A 15,215-nucleotide genomic window follows, 5' to 3' on the forward strand; every position below is an offset into this window, starting at 1 on the left:
TTCCTTTCCTTTCCTTTCCTTTCCTTTCCTTTCCTTTCCTTTCCTTTCCTTTCCTTTCCTTTCCTTTCCTTTCCTTTCCTTTCCTTTCCTTTCCTTTTTCTTTTTCTTTTGAGACAGGTTTTTTTTTTTCTGTAACTCTGGCTGTCCTGGAACTTGCTCTGTAGACCAAGCTGGCAGTGAACTCAGAGATTCACCTGCTTCTGCCTCCAGAGTGCTGAGATCAAAGCTATGCACCACCACGGCCTGGCTTGTAAAACATATCTTTAACCTATTAAATAATTGATTTGAAAGTATTTTGTTACCTTAGATATAAAAAAAGCTTCACAGATAAATGCTAATCAACACTCAATATATATTGAACAAGCACTGCTGTTTGTATAGAGGAAAAATGTGAGACATTTTGCTTATTTTCATGCAGCCCCATAATGACTCTAAAATTTTAAAAAATATGTTATCATAAAAGGAAAAAATAATTTATATAAATTTATCAAATAAAATAAAAGAATATAATTTTGCATATTTCCCCATTTCTGGGGATCCATCATGTCAGACTATGGATAAGAGAATGCCTGCTTTGTGTGGTATTTCCTCCTGCTTATTCACCTCCTCCTCTTCTCCTGTTTCTAGTTTTATGAACTCACAGGACACTCTAGGCTTAACAGACATCTGTTGAGCACGTTGTCTACATCATAGGGCATTGAGCTTGTTTGGGGACTTGACCAAAGCTGGTTTTGCATGGATGAAAGTTTTAGGAACTCTTTAGTCTCCCTTAGGTGCATTTTGCTATGATGACATGCATACTAAGGCAAATGATGGAAGAGTTTGTTTTGGCTTACACTTCCAGAGGAGAAGTCCACAATGGTGCAAACACTGGAGCAGGACACTGGCTGATCACATCTTCAAGAGTGAACCGGAAGTGGGGAGAGGCTGCAGACTCTCAAAGCCCTCCCCCAACAACCTACTTCCTTAGGTTAGATAAGGCTCCTAATCTCCCCAAACAGTGCCACCAACTGGGGACCAAGCGTTTAAATACCTGAGCCTGTGGGGGATGTTCTTCTTCAAACCATCACATCCTTTTGATAACCTCCTCAGTGTCAGCACTTTTGGGGGAGAGGTACAAACACACATGTGGGATGGATAGCTTGGAATACTAAAGAAAACATACTAGGAAGTTATTGTTTAAACATTAAGAGCAAACAGAAGCAAACATTTCTGTATTCATTGGGTAGAGAAGTATGTTTTAAGAAGGGCACCAATGGGAAAAAATGATGACACTAGTGATCATTATGAGAAAACACTTATAAGATTTTTTAAAAGAAGGCCTAAGGCCAAAAGGCTGGGGTTGTGTTTCAGTGGTAGGGAGCTTATATTTAGCATGTTCATAGCTCTAGGTCTGATGTCTAGTCTCTCTTTCTCTCTCTTTCATTCATTCTTTCTCTCTCTCACACACACGTGCACATGCATGCACACATACATAGAACCCTTAAAACTTTTTCTTAGGGAATCTTTAGCCTTCCTCAGTTTTTGAGCATGTCAGTTAGGTTGGGAATACTTAGAAAACTGTAGTCTCTTTCCACTTAAAAGATTCCTGGAGTTATGTATACAGCCTACCTTTTGTCATTTCTTAATTATTATATTCTAATGATTAAATGTATAAAACAATCTATACACATGATATCAATTATTCTCATATACATTACATTCACAAAGTATGGTTGAAATCTACATTTAAGTTTTCATATAGGAGAAAGATAAAAGTTGAGTTAATTATGATGAACAGTGAAGATGTGAATTACAGTGTACTTAGGGTTTTGCAGTTGGATTGCTACTTCTCCCCCATCCTGCAGTGTAACCTTCACAAGAGCAGGTCTCTTATGTGTTCTTAGGTGTTTGTAGTTCTTTTGGGTAGCACAGTATTGACTACATCTGCTGAGTAGCTAGCTTTTATGTTGCATGGAACTCCAGGAGAACAGCAATTGTGTTTGCTTACCACACCTATAGCAATATAAAGTGTACAAGTATATTAATTGGCATTATATGCACTAAAGCTTTGAGCACTATTAGAAATCTGGATGGTTGGGCCAGCAAGATGAATCAGTGGATAAAGGTGCTCGCTGTCAAGCCTGACAACCCTGAGTTCACTCCCTGGACACACATCGTATAAGGAGAGAACTAACTCTTGTAGGTTGTTCTGTGGCATCCACGTTCCTCCCCTGCAACAAACAGTAAATAAATGTTAAAAAAAAGAAATGATAGATCACATATATGGACAGTAATCGTACTTTTATGAAGAGAAGTTGTGTATCTAGGGAGAGAGGAAGCTGATAAGATACAGAAAGCTGATTGTGAGCACAGGTCATTGCCTAAGTTCTTCCCTACAGTTGTATAAGCAGAGAGCAGTTCCTGGAGGAAGAGGAGACTGTCTTTAAAAGAGGTGCCTACAGGTTGGTCAGGAAGCGCTAGGCACAGTCTCTCATGAGTTTTCACCCACATGAATCTAAAACCCTGGGTAGGTCATTTCTGACTCTGACAGGTACTGACAATGTTAAATCCTGTCCTTGTACCTTCTTTCCCTGCTCACCAGTGCCTATATTTTCCTCAATCATTTTTAAATCTTTTTACTACTGTCTTTTGTAAATCCTGAATCTCTTGGCCTGCATATATTTCTAGTGATTTCATGGAGGCACCCAGCCTCTGGTCCTCATTCTGCACCTGTGATTCCAAGCTCTGAAGTTTTTTCCTTTAAAGATAACATCTCATCCTTGATCATTATTTGGATAGCATGTAGATTGCCTTCCTGGATAGATACTCTATCTGCTAACCTATCATAACTTTTAAACAGATTTTGGTTGTCCAGTTCAACAGTATGAATTCTTTCAGATAATTTCTCAGTACCCTTTGACATGGATTGAATATTTTCTGTCAAATTAATGTTATCCTTTTCAGTAGTATCAATGTTGTCCTTTATTTTCGATGATATTAATCCTGTCAGCTACCTGTTCATTATTAGTCTTTAAAGACTATCATTTCTAAAAGTGCCTCATTCTTGGCTCTCTTATCAAACCATTTTCTTAAGGATGTAATATGAAAAACAAAACTAAGTCCCAATATCAAATAAATGGATGTATCAGAAAACCCATATAAACCTTGCAGAATACCATCCATAGTATAAGCAAAAATGTTACTAAATTCCTAGGTGGTAATATTGTCTGCAATTATATAACTTTCAAGTTTATTGATTTATTTATTAATCAAATAGTTATCTTTGTTATGAGATTTTGGTAAACTGCTGTAGGTTTAATAATTTTTATTGGTCAGCAGGTGCTGTGGTTGCAGTCGCGTGGCAGCGAGATGCAAGCAGAGGCAGCAGAAAACGTTCCACACCACTTTGGTTCTGCACATTTGTGCCTGGTTAAATACTAACAGATATATTTTGCTCTTTGCTTAAGTATAACATTGAGACATTTGAGACATTTGACTTTAATACTGAGGCCTGGGTAGGAGAAAATTTCCAAAGGCATGAGGAGACATCAAAATACCAAATGTTTTAATTGTGGTAGAGTAGGACATTTGAGAAGGCACTGTAGACAAGGAATTTCTAGAAATAATGTCTCCTTTGGGAATGACAAAAATAAAAGGTATCAACTTTCTGGATTATGTAGGAGGTGTGGCAAAGGTTGACATTGGACCAATGAATGCAGACCAACAAAAGACAGAGAAGGCAACGTGATACCATTGGGAAACTCCTTGCAGTGGGGGGGGCTCTCGCAGGCTCCTGAGTCAAACATGGTCCAGTTATTCCCAGTTACTATGGAGGACTTGTCTCACAAGGGAAATTTAAAAATCCATTGCCTGATGTAAAAAAAAATAGTGTTCTATATGATGGAATGAACATGGAGGATGAATCAAAAATTCCAATAGGAAGGAAGAAATGTATATTCTGGCAGACTTCTGTTAATGATCAAAGACCAAAGCTAAGAGTGCGTATAACTAACACTGTAATTGAGAGATTACTAGACATGGGTGTGGACATGAGTATCATTACTCCAGAGTCTTGGCATCTGAGTTTTCCTCTTCAAGAAGCAGATGTTCAATTCCTAGGAATTGGAACCCTATCTCAAGTGAAACAAAGCACGAGATGGATTGACTTCATTGGGCCAGAAAGAGAGAGAGGAAGGCTGAGGCCATCTTGGCTAATAATGCAGTGAATTTATGGGGTTGTGACCTGCTGCAGCAATGGAATACCCAGATGAACATTCCTGCAGTCCCAGAAATGCATGTTTCTGCGAAGGATATTATAAGGCACTATACACAAAGGTCAACAGCCATTCAGGCTGTACAAGAACACAAAGCAACTAGCAAACCTTTACAGGTACCAATGGTCCTGCCTTTAAAATGGTTAACTGAGAAACTAATATGGGTTAAACAATGGCCTTTAACAGAAGAGACAATGCAGGCTTTAGAACAGCTGGTACAGGAGCAACTAGAAGAATCAATCAGCCCTTGGAATACTCCTGTATTTGTTGTTAAAAAGAAATCTGGAAAATGGAGAATGGTGACAGATCTAAGAGCTGTCAAAAAAGTAATTCAACCAGAACTCCAAATAGGAACCTCAGAAAAACCCTATTGAATACTCAGACTATTTGCAATTATACCAGATAGTAATCTTGGAACTTAACTACCATTTTACTTTCACAGGATCCCATAGAAAGAACATTACCCCCATGACAGCTGGAGGTAATTCTGGAAGATTTCATCTCCTCTCCCAACAAAGTTTGTCCTCAGGGTTAGGAACATCAATTAGGGGTTGATTATAATTGGTATAAGGTTGGGTATTGGGGTGAAAATTATGTATGCTCAGGGATCTCTTTGGAAAAAAAAGAGGGAAATTGGATGGGATAATAGGTGAATTAGTGTGAGCTTACACTAATAATAATAGTGAGTAATAGAGTGAATACTTATGAGCTATTATTTATAGACAATTTACATTGGTATAGATTCTTGTATATTGATACAAATTCAAATTACATTGAATATGTTCCTATTTCTGTCTATAATATTTGTACACTAGGCAAAATTATTTTTTTCATATTGTATGCATTCATGCTTCTACCTCTGTTTAAGATATTTTATATATTGATGCAATTTTAGCATAAATTTATCATATTGTACTATATATTTCTACCTCTGCTCAAGATACTTGTACATTGTTTACATTTTGAGGTCATTGTCCTCATTTGCTGTACAGTTGTTTAAAGACTGTTTAATATTTTAATATGAAGTCTTAGTCTTTATGCTATATATGTATTAAAATTATAGACCAATAATCATCCATTTTTTCATACTTATAGTTAGACTAATCAGGTTCTTTAGAAACATAGAGATTGTATTCTGCATAAATAAGTAATCTTCAGTCACTTCAAAGAACTGTAGAATATGGTATTTAAATAACTTGGGGTACTGTTGATGTGAGACACAGTTGCTCCTGGCGGCTCTGATCTGTTCCTCAGAAAATGTTGGGCACTGAAGACAATTCACTTGGAGCTTGTTTTCTTCTTGGCAAAATTGGCCTTTGGGCAAGGAACTGCCCATGCCTTGACTACTGACAAAATGCAAGGTGTCTGGACGGGACAAGCAGGATACAAGAGAAAGACTGTCAAATCTTGCCAAGACAGGATAAGACGGTTCTGAAAATTTTCCTGCCTCTGAAAATGGTCTATCAGTTACTGTAGGCCTTAGCCAAAGTTGGTTGCTCCAATGTTGCAAATGAGACTTTGGGTGATTGGCCAGGTAGCCAGTTGTCTCTGTCATTTATTACATATTTTGGAAGTTGCTTGATTATACTTCCTGTTTACTTAAGTAATTTTATTTCCCTTGTCAGGTGTTTGATGGGGTTGAAGACTAGATAATCGTAGTTACTTTCCTCTCATGATTTAGCTAAGCTATTTCTAATACAAGACTTAGATTCCTTAGGATAAGATAATTATTGAAACATTTATCACATGTTTCTTGCTTGATATTGTTTATGCTGGCTGTAATTCTAATTTTTATACTTGATATTTGTTCTTATTGTATATTGTTTTATATTAGGCTTAGACTTCTCTTATTTAAACAAAAAGGGGAGGTGCTATAGGAACTCCTCCAGCCAATAGCCTTTAAGATACCAGCTCACTTGGACATGGCCTCTTACACTATAAATGCTGATGTAAAGCCCGCTTACTCTCTCTTCTGGCTGCTGGATTCGGTTACTGTTCCCTGTTTTTGGAGAGGACTGTGATCTGTGAGTCTACCCCTAAATAAATAACCCTTTATTATACTCAATTCTGAGCTAGTGTGGGGTTTCTTTTTAGCATCCATCTTCATGGGATATTTGTTCTCCATCATCCCAGGAACAATCATGCAACTCAAAAATAATACGTAACTTGGAAATCAATATTACTGAAGAAAAAAATGTTAATTGTTAAGTTCCATTCATACGACATAGGACAGAGAAAAATATCCCAAGTAAATTGTTACAGAATATTGGCAGTGATTATCTCTGTGCTATGGGATTGTGTCTGGATTTATTTTTCTTCATTTCCTAGTTCCTATTTATAACCTGGAGATACCATCTTCTTATACTTGGTGGTAACTCCCCGCACCCGACAGTGTCTTATATAACCATATCAACAATCACAGCACAGATAAAACTATAACCAAAAAACACAGCTCCAAACTCAAGCCCACTTGAAATACTGTTTATCAAATGTCAGTTTGAACCTGGCCTTTCTGGCAGCCTTGCTTTGCCTGTCTCATGATGGGGATTTGTCACTGACACAACCCGCCAGACTGACTTCCCGTCTTCGGTGTTCTTTTAAAGTGTGTTTTCAGAAAGTCCATGGGTGTAAAATATAAGTCACGCCTGGGAATAGCAGCCTGTCCTTACTTTTAATTAAAATAAGAAAGTAATTGATGCTGTCCCTTGATAGAGAAATGCCTAGGTTAGATGAAAAGTTACTGGATGCTCCTGTGGTTTTTATACACCCGGCTATCTGTACTTCTCGTGCCTGCTTCTCTAGGATAATCAAACAGTGATGGATTAGGACTAGGCTGCAGCAGAGATTGGGGGAAGAAAATCTCCCAGCATCCCTTCCTGCGGAAGCAGCCGCCACAGCAGTGAGTGTAGCTGCCACCGTAACTGACAGGTCTTGAATTCACCCTGCAGTGCTCTGGGGGCCGTCAGATGCCTGGTTACCTCTTTGCCGGGATCTGGAGGCCGGGGAACGAAGCAGAAGTTGACAATTTCTGCTGGTCTTTATACTGAGGAATGGTTCTTTTAGTTGGCTTTTGAAAAGATCTGGTAGAAGAGAGGGAAGACAGCTTTAATAGTGGAGCTGTGTTCTCTCCTCTGAAGTTACAGCCGCTGGGAGTCTGTGAGTATGCTGTGTTTATTCAGCGGTTCTGGGGACACGATTACAAGGTTCTCTTTAAGTCTGGGAGGATTTATTTAAGGAAACCTTTTGGGGGGGGGAATTAAAGAGTTCCGTTTGAATAGAGACCTGCAGGTTTTGTTAGATGACATTGTCCTTTTAGCTTCCTGTCAAGCTTGCCGGGGCTTCCCACGCCCCCTCCCTTTTTTGAATCGTCTGAGGGTGAGTGCTGTAATTGCAGAAAACAGCATGCCTGCGCCTGTGCACCGCCTGCGCTGCAGAGGCTGTGGTCTTCCCTGGTGCCAGGGCTGCTGACCGATGCTGCAAGGTGTGCCCTGGGGCTCCCCAAGACTCCCGCGGCAGAACAATGGCAGCAGGAGGAGCTCACTGTGCTCTCTCTATGCTCGTCCTAGGTCCTCTGTGGCCGCCTTCTAGCTTCTTGTTTTGTCTTCTTACGGTAATTAAAACCTTAAAGATGAGTAAAGTGGTGTTCATTCAGAAATAGCCTGTGTCCTTTATCCTAGACTTTCACCTCCAGCTGGGTGGTGTTAGCTGCAGCCCACATCTGTGGCAGGTCATGGTGAACGTGAGCCCTGGGAAGTGAGCTCTGCTTCCTGACCTTTTAAAGTTGTACATTGGAATTACTGCTGGTGTGTGTGTGTGTGTGTGTGTGTGTGTGTGTGTGAGAGAGAGAGAGAGAGAGAGAGAGAGAGAGAGAGAGAGAGAGAGAGAGATCTGAACTTCTGTCCTGAGTCATTGTGTCTGTGTGTGTGTGTGCGCGACACAGATCCTGAACTCAGACCATCTGTCCTGAGTCATTGTGTCCCACTTTTTCCCTCTAGAACTCACCATAGGCTGCAACTGTGCCTTTTCTGGATTGGTGAACACACCCTAAGCATTTTTTTAGCATAAAGATTGGTTTGACCCTCACATGTTCTTATTGGTCTTTGTGAACTGATTCTTATCAGTTGGCTATCGATCTCCTCCCTCTATTGTTAAACCACATAAACATAAACGTGATTTTTAGAAGTGATATATCTAGAGAGTGGTAGTCAGAATACTTTTAAACAGCAACCGGTCATAGTTGTCTTTGTACATCTACTATGCTTGACTTAGGCAGATATAACATGTAAGCTTCGTGGGTGCCAGGATTTGGTTGATTTTCCACAGAGTAAAAATAAATGGAGGATTTAAAAAAAAAAGAAAAAGAAAAAAGAAAAAAATCTCTGCCACCTAGAGATCAAACATCTGCTGCCTTTATTTTTAAACATTTTGTCATACCTAAGTGCAGCAACTTGAACTTAATTAGGAAGGATGCTAAATTTAGGATCTCTGCCTTTAAGCTTGCAAAGAGCATTCGTTCGTTCATTCATTCATTCATAAATGTTCACATTTGTTGCCAAGATTTTCCCAAGCTCTGGGGATATAACGCTGCAGAAAACACTGTACTTGGACTCCCAGAGCAGATATTTTTAGTAGGCAAAGGAGGCCGTTGAAACCTAATTACCAGGTTATTTCATTCGAGCTGTGGTGAGCCTTTCAGCTCTGTAGCTATAGGCTACTTGGTGAGCAGCTTTATGTGGGCCACATAAATGCTAGTAACCGGTGCTGCCCCAGGCCATCAGTCACAGAGCCTCTGAGATGGAGGTGTTAGAACTAAGTTCATTAGTTCAACAGGTATGCACTAAGCACCATAAGTACAGGGTTTAGATCAGAAAGGACTGGTTTCTGTTTTGGCTGGTCCACTGGGGAAGGGAGGGATACTGGTTATTATGTGCACTCTGTACCATCATTTCCTGGCCTAGGGGAGAAGATAGAGCTGGGGTCTTCCTCAAAGGTTTTCTGGGCCGGGCCCAGTGCTTTTGGTCATTCTGTTCCTCCTCTTCCTCCTTCTCCTCCTCCTCTCTCTTTATAGTAAAGGACCTGTCTGTGGACGTACAGATGAGGAAAAGGAAGTTCACAGAGATCAACCCCATCGCCTGGGGTCACGCAGAGTGACAATTGTTATGGCACCCCTTGTAAGCTGGCAGACCTGTGCTCCTTGGGGTGATTGCATTGTGTGTCCCAGCTGGAGGCTGATTGGGGCAGTGTCCCCCAATTTCTTCTGGTGTAAACTTCAGTGTATTTCTGGATATCGCGCATCATGAACAATAAAGTGATTATTTCCTTTGGCCCCAAGCCCAGGTCTTCCTATCACTTACAGTTGCTTTCCCCCTGCTGGCTGGCGTATGCCTCGTCCTCGGCTCCCTTCAGAAAGGAGAGCGTTGTGTGTGGACAGGCTGAGCTTCAGCCTGAGCCAGGTGAGCCCGCATGGCTCGGGCGAGGTTCACCCGAGGAAAGGGATGGTGGTGGGAGGAAGCGTCTTTTCTGCACTTGGTGTGCAGATTGCTGCCCATCAAGTCAGAGAGCTGTCTGTCAACCTCGGCAGTGTTCCCACGGAGTCACACAGCAGCCGCCACTTTCTGCAGTGCGGTAATGAGGCAGGGAGTGACTTCATTGGAGACATCTAGCAAGTCTCCTGGACCTGCCGCAGTTCCTAGCTGGCCATGTGGCTTCTTGGTGGGAAGTGTGACAAAGAACTTGTGAGCCCAGGGCCCTGTTGACGCCACACTCCTCACCCCAGACCCCTTGTGCTCCAGCGTCACCTCACACCTTAAAGCCTGCAACTTTGGCTAAGCTGTGCTGTGCCCTGCAGGTGGGAACAGCTTGTGCTTCCAGAGTTCCTCCCAGCGGGGCTCTTCTGAAGCTTGTTTGAATCTTGACGACTGTGTCCACTTGGAATTGTCTACCCTGTGACTGTACTCCCCCCTGAAGACGCAAACATGTTGGACAGGCCAGGCCTGTGGGTGTTGGAGACCCCTCCCCAGACTGACACCCCGGCAATAACCAGATTCCCAGGTGGCCTTGGTGAGAGTGAGGAGCGGAGCGGCGGTGCTGTTTGTTCTAAAGGAGACTTGGTGCTTAGCGTGCGGATTTGATGCAAATCTCATGCGTGGTTTCCTTTTCTTTTGACTGTTCACTAGTTCACAGGTGGGGACAGTCCTTAGCGACCATTACGTGGGATGAATGGATTTCTTCAGTGATCCTCTTAGATTCGTGGGTTATAGGATACTTTATTTGAAATCATTGCAGGTGGCTGCACTTTAGAAAGAGAAGAACAGGGGCTACGACTTGAATTTCATCCGTGGTCGGGGCCGTGCTCATTGTCTTAGTAAGGCAGAATTCGAGCCTTACAGTTTTCCACAAACCAGGACGTGTAACATAAACAGGTAGTTTAGTTGCTGTCCACCTTCTCAGTAATTTAAGGTTTCTCCCTCCTTTTTGCTCCCCTCCCCCCGTCTCCCCCCCCCCCGTCCCTCCCTCCCTCCTCTCTTCTGCAATAGCAGCCATTCCCTCTGGTAGTTTCATACCACACAGCCTGAACAAATATGGCATATCAGCACGGAAGTGTGGGAGAAGAGTCAGTGCCTCAGTGCCGATGCTTACTTTCCTGACTGTTTATTTCTATGCCTGTCCTTCCATGCACACACGCCCATCAGCGTCTACACTCCCGAGTCCGTGTTTCATACACCGCTCACTACAGCTGAAAAAGCAGGCTGACGCTCCTCAGCGAGCAGAGACGAACTCATCTGAGAGAGTGCCTTTTGAGCAACGGTTACTTTTTCTCTCCTCCTGGATTAGGAGGTAAAAGGAAAGGAATTCTTGTCTTTGCAACAGTTGTTGTTTAAAGACATCCTGCTATTCCTTGTTTCAACTCTGACTTTTTTTTTTTTTTTTTTAAATGAACAACTTCTTCCCAGCCATCCTTACCCTGAAAACCCGCATTTGCTGTGCACCCTGCAAAAATCTGCTTCCGTGCCGGGAGGGGCATGGTCACTGGCCAGACACCGCTTTTAGGATTGCTGGAGACATTAGGCAGAAGCCCTGAGTAGCAGGAAAGCCTTCCCTGGCCTGTGTCTGGGAAGCTCTTGGCTCTCCTCGTCTTGAGGGGCACAACAACATTGCCACCCTGGCAACCCTTACATTTATTTATGTGCTGGCTCCAGCTAAAAGGTGATTTTACAAACGGAGTACATCGCCTTGTGGGAGCGTCCCCATGAGGTAGACTGAGCCCGGAATTGTTCTTGCCTTTTCTCGCTGAGGCCCGCCATCACGACGGCTGCCACACATGGGGTGGTGCCCGGCTTTGCCTTGTGTCCTGGTAGGCTGCCTCCTCAGTTCTCGGGGGTACTCTGGTGCGGAAGGGCGAGAGCGATGAAGTAAATTTACTGCTGGAAGTGGGTCCTCCAATAGAGTCCTCCAATAGAGAAGAGGACCCCCCCCCACCGCCCCGCATTTACCTTTCAGTTAAAAGAGTGAGCGGTTGGACCCAGGAAGATCAACCAGGAGGGGCACACCTCTCCTGCCAGTCTGCCACCCTGTTGTCGTGGTTTCGAGTGACACAGGAAATTTGATTTGCTCTGCCTGAGGGAAGAAGTTGGGAAGGTCTAGGTTCCTGTTCTTGGGAGTTTGCTGTGTCTTTGGGCAAGGAGAGCAGCACTGTTTGGGGACAGTTTGAACAGACAGCGGTTTCCCTCTGCCCGCTTAGTGAGTCAGGCTCCACCTGCTTCATACTCAGTGTGGAAATGAACATTTATTCTTTCCTAGTGGTCTTACTTTGCAGCGAAGCCCCGATTCCCACCAGGAACTAAAAACAAACCAACACGAAGCTGTCAGCAAAGTTGGCTTTCAGATCTCCAGGGCTCTCTTTTGGAGAGATGGTGGAGTGGGGAGTGGTGGTGAGGGCCACTACCCAGCGGAGTATGAACTGAACTGCAGCTGTACCTACCTCCTTCCCTCCCTCCAGGGCGAAGCTGCTGCAGCAGGAGGCTGGGAGGGGCTCCTGGTAGGAGCCACTGTCAGGCCTTTGCACTGGCTGTTAGCCCCGCTGTCTGTGTGTGGCTGTGGGGATTGTGGAGGCATGGGGTGGTGGCTGTGGGTGCTTGTAGGTGCCTGTGGGGCTTGTGAGTGGGCATGGCCCTGATCCTGGGGCTTAGTGTTCTTTCTTGGTCTCGATTGGCCCACGGGAACCCCAGGTCCTGAAACTACTCCCACTTTGTCACTAAGCTACCCTGTAAAAGTCTTATTTGGTCATTATTCCATAGAGAAAAAGTGCAGTAATCAAAAAAGAGCTAATGACTATGCTTGATCTAGTTTCAATATTTTGTTTTATCATTTCCTCTGTGAGCTGGGTGTGGTGGCACACACCTGCCATTTGGGATACTGAGGCAGGAGGATTGCAAGCTTGAAGCCAGCCTGGGTTATATGAGAGACTCTTTTTCATAGTAGGGTGCATGAGAATCTTTCGAGTAAACAAAGTTTTTTGTTTGTTTGTTTGCTTTTTCTTGATATAGGGTTTCTTTTTCTGTGTGTCCTTGGCTATCCTGGAACTCACTCTATAGACGAGGCAGGTCTTAAATTCACAAAGATCCACCTGCCTCTGCCAAGTCCTGGGATTAAAAGTGTGTGCCACCATGTTCTAGTGACTTGAACAAAGCTATTTATTATATTATTATGGAGACAGGGTTTCTCTGTGTAACTCTGGAGTCTGTTTTGGAACTCACTTTGTAGATCAGGCTGGCTTCGAACTCACAGAGACCCACCTGCCTCTGCCTCCCGAGTGCTGGGATTAAAGCCTGCACCACCACCACCACCACCACCACCACCGCCCCGCTGAGCCAAGCTTTTGATGTGCTTCTGTTTACTTAGTTCTGCCTGTGCGTCTTGCTCTGAAGTTAAAAACTTTATGGCCTTGAGAACCAACCTTAAGTGTCTTCTCTCCCTGGCTGTTGCTTTTGATTTCCTTTGCCGTTGTTGGTCTTAGCACAGTGAGTGTGCCTAGGTTGGTGGGTAGACCAGGGGTGGCTGGTCTGCTCAGGGAGGGTGGTGCCACCCTGCAGTTGCTCCCTGGTTCCTCTGTCCAGTCAGCATAATGCTAATCGAAGGTTCCCTCCCTTGCCAAGCATGGGGCTAGGTGCTGTGGCACTGTCCTTCAAGATGCTTACAGTCCCGGGAAGAGTCAGTTGTTTAGGGCTCACTTTGCTCAGCCTGCATACCCTGTCTGTATTAACACCACTTACGTGGCGCCAGTTAGCATCCTGCCGTGTTCATCAGTTCACTTTTAAGGAACTCAGTATTTTACTACCATGTCGCTAAGCCACACCTCTCTCAAAAATCATTTATTACTGTCGTGTGTGTGTGTGTGTGTGTGAGATGTGTGTGTGTGTGTGATGTGTGTGTGTGTGTGATGTGTGTGTGTGTGAGAGTGGATGCACATGTGCCACAGTGTGTGTGTGGGGGGGGGGGGTCAGAGAACAGCTTTTGGGAGATGGTACTCTCCTTCCACCTTTATGTGGGTTCCAGGGAGTAATTCAGGTTGTCGGACTTGTGTGGCAAGCACTCTTACCTGCTGAGCCATGTCTGTGGGCGCCACGTCATATCTTCTTCATACGGGACTTATCATGTGGATTTTATATTGTTTGTGCGTTTTCAGACATCAGCTCTCTCTAGAGCCTGGGCTAACCTCACAATTCAACCCTGGCTGCCATCTCCACAGTCCTATGTACATAGTCCATGAGCACAGTCTCCAGTACGTAGGAAATTACAGTTGACAGTGTACTACTTCCAGTCCTGTCAGAGCCAGTTCCTCCAGGAAAGAGGAAATCCCTATTCAGCTGCGCCCCCTCAGAAGGTCTGTGATCCCCACTGCCAGGGAGGCTAAGGCAGGAAGAAGACTGAGAACTCAGGCCTGTCCGGACAACTTAGCGAAGCCTTCTTGGAACACAGGCGAGAAGAAGGCTGGGCACTGAGTGGTGGAGCGCTTGCTTCAAGGGCATCCCCAGGACCTCATGTAAGACGGGAATCGGCCATAGTTCATTTCAGTAAAGGCAGACAACAGTGAAGAAACAGGCTGAGCAAGACAGGGGTGGCATACCCCTTTAATCCCAGCACTAGGCAGAGGCAGGTGGATCTCTGTGAGTTCAAGGCCAGCCTGGTCTTCAGAGTGAGTTCCAGTACAGCCAGGACTACACATAGAAACCCTGTTTCGAAAATCCAGAAAGAAAAACGAAGTGATAAAGCCTGTCCTAGTGGAGGACATAGTAAAGTTCAGGTGGACACACCACAGTGGTGAAGGACTTCGTCAGTTTAGCGGAAAGTTGAAAGATTTCTGAGTGGTCTAAAATGGTGTGGGAAAAACATTAGGTAGAGAAACATCCTGACTTCTTCACCTGGGGAGGGCTAAAAGCAATAAATCACTCTGTGCTTGCCTATTTTTAGCTTCATTTTGTGCTGTGTGATGTGCACGGCATGTTCAGAGTTTATTTCCTTAAATTAATACTTGAATGTTTCTTTAGTGATTTGAGCCTCAATATTCCTTTTCCTATGGGCTTGTGTGAAAATTCTGAAAAGATGGAGACAGGTGCAAATAATGGAAACCCGTCAAGTCCTAGCGATAATATTAAGACTTTTAGTTTTGGTTTAGGGGGCTTTTGTAGTCTTAGAGGAAGGGCATCTTGGCTATCAGTCTACATCATATCTAATACTTATTGCAGGATATAACAATTACGTTGTTATTACCCTGTGACGTTATCAATTTTATGTTCTTGTAAAGAACCAGGGTGGGAAGGAGGGAAAAGGTCGGAGTAATGTTCTTCTGTTCTGATAGCGGTGGTGATGGCTAGGGGTGGGGTGGTGAAGGCTGAAGGGAAAACATGTCGAGTTCTGGGCTGTTTGTGTTCCCTCCCACCCTCCCTCCCTCCCTCCCTC

General features: G+C 43.8%; 1 protein-coding gene across 4 annotated transcripts in view; it reads left to right on the forward strand.

The window, feature by feature from the left end:
* Window positions 1-15,215, forward strand: part of Ttc39b (tetratricopeptide repeat domain 39B) — a 112,501-nt gene that overhangs the window by 34,909 nt on the left and 62,377 nt on the right. Inside the window, exon 1 of one of the 4 annotated variants that reach the window (XM_050157452.1) lies at window positions 6,068-6,280. The exons of the other annotated variants lie outside the window; for them this stretch is intronic. The gene's annotated coding sequence lies outside the window, so the exon portion shown is untranslated. Of the gene's footprint in view, window positions 1-6,067; window positions 6,281-15,215 lie in introns of those variants that run through there. 4 annotated transcript variants of the gene reach the window in all.

This window comes from Alexandromys fortis, unplaced genomic scaffold (genome assembly GCF_014885135.2).
Source record: "Alexandromys fortis isolate MF-2015 unplaced genomic scaffold, M_Fortis_MF-2015_v1.1 scaffold_64, whole genome shotgun sequence".
Lineage (NCBI taxonomy): Eukaryota > Metazoa > Chordata > Mammalia > Rodentia > Cricetidae > Alexandromys > Alexandromys fortis.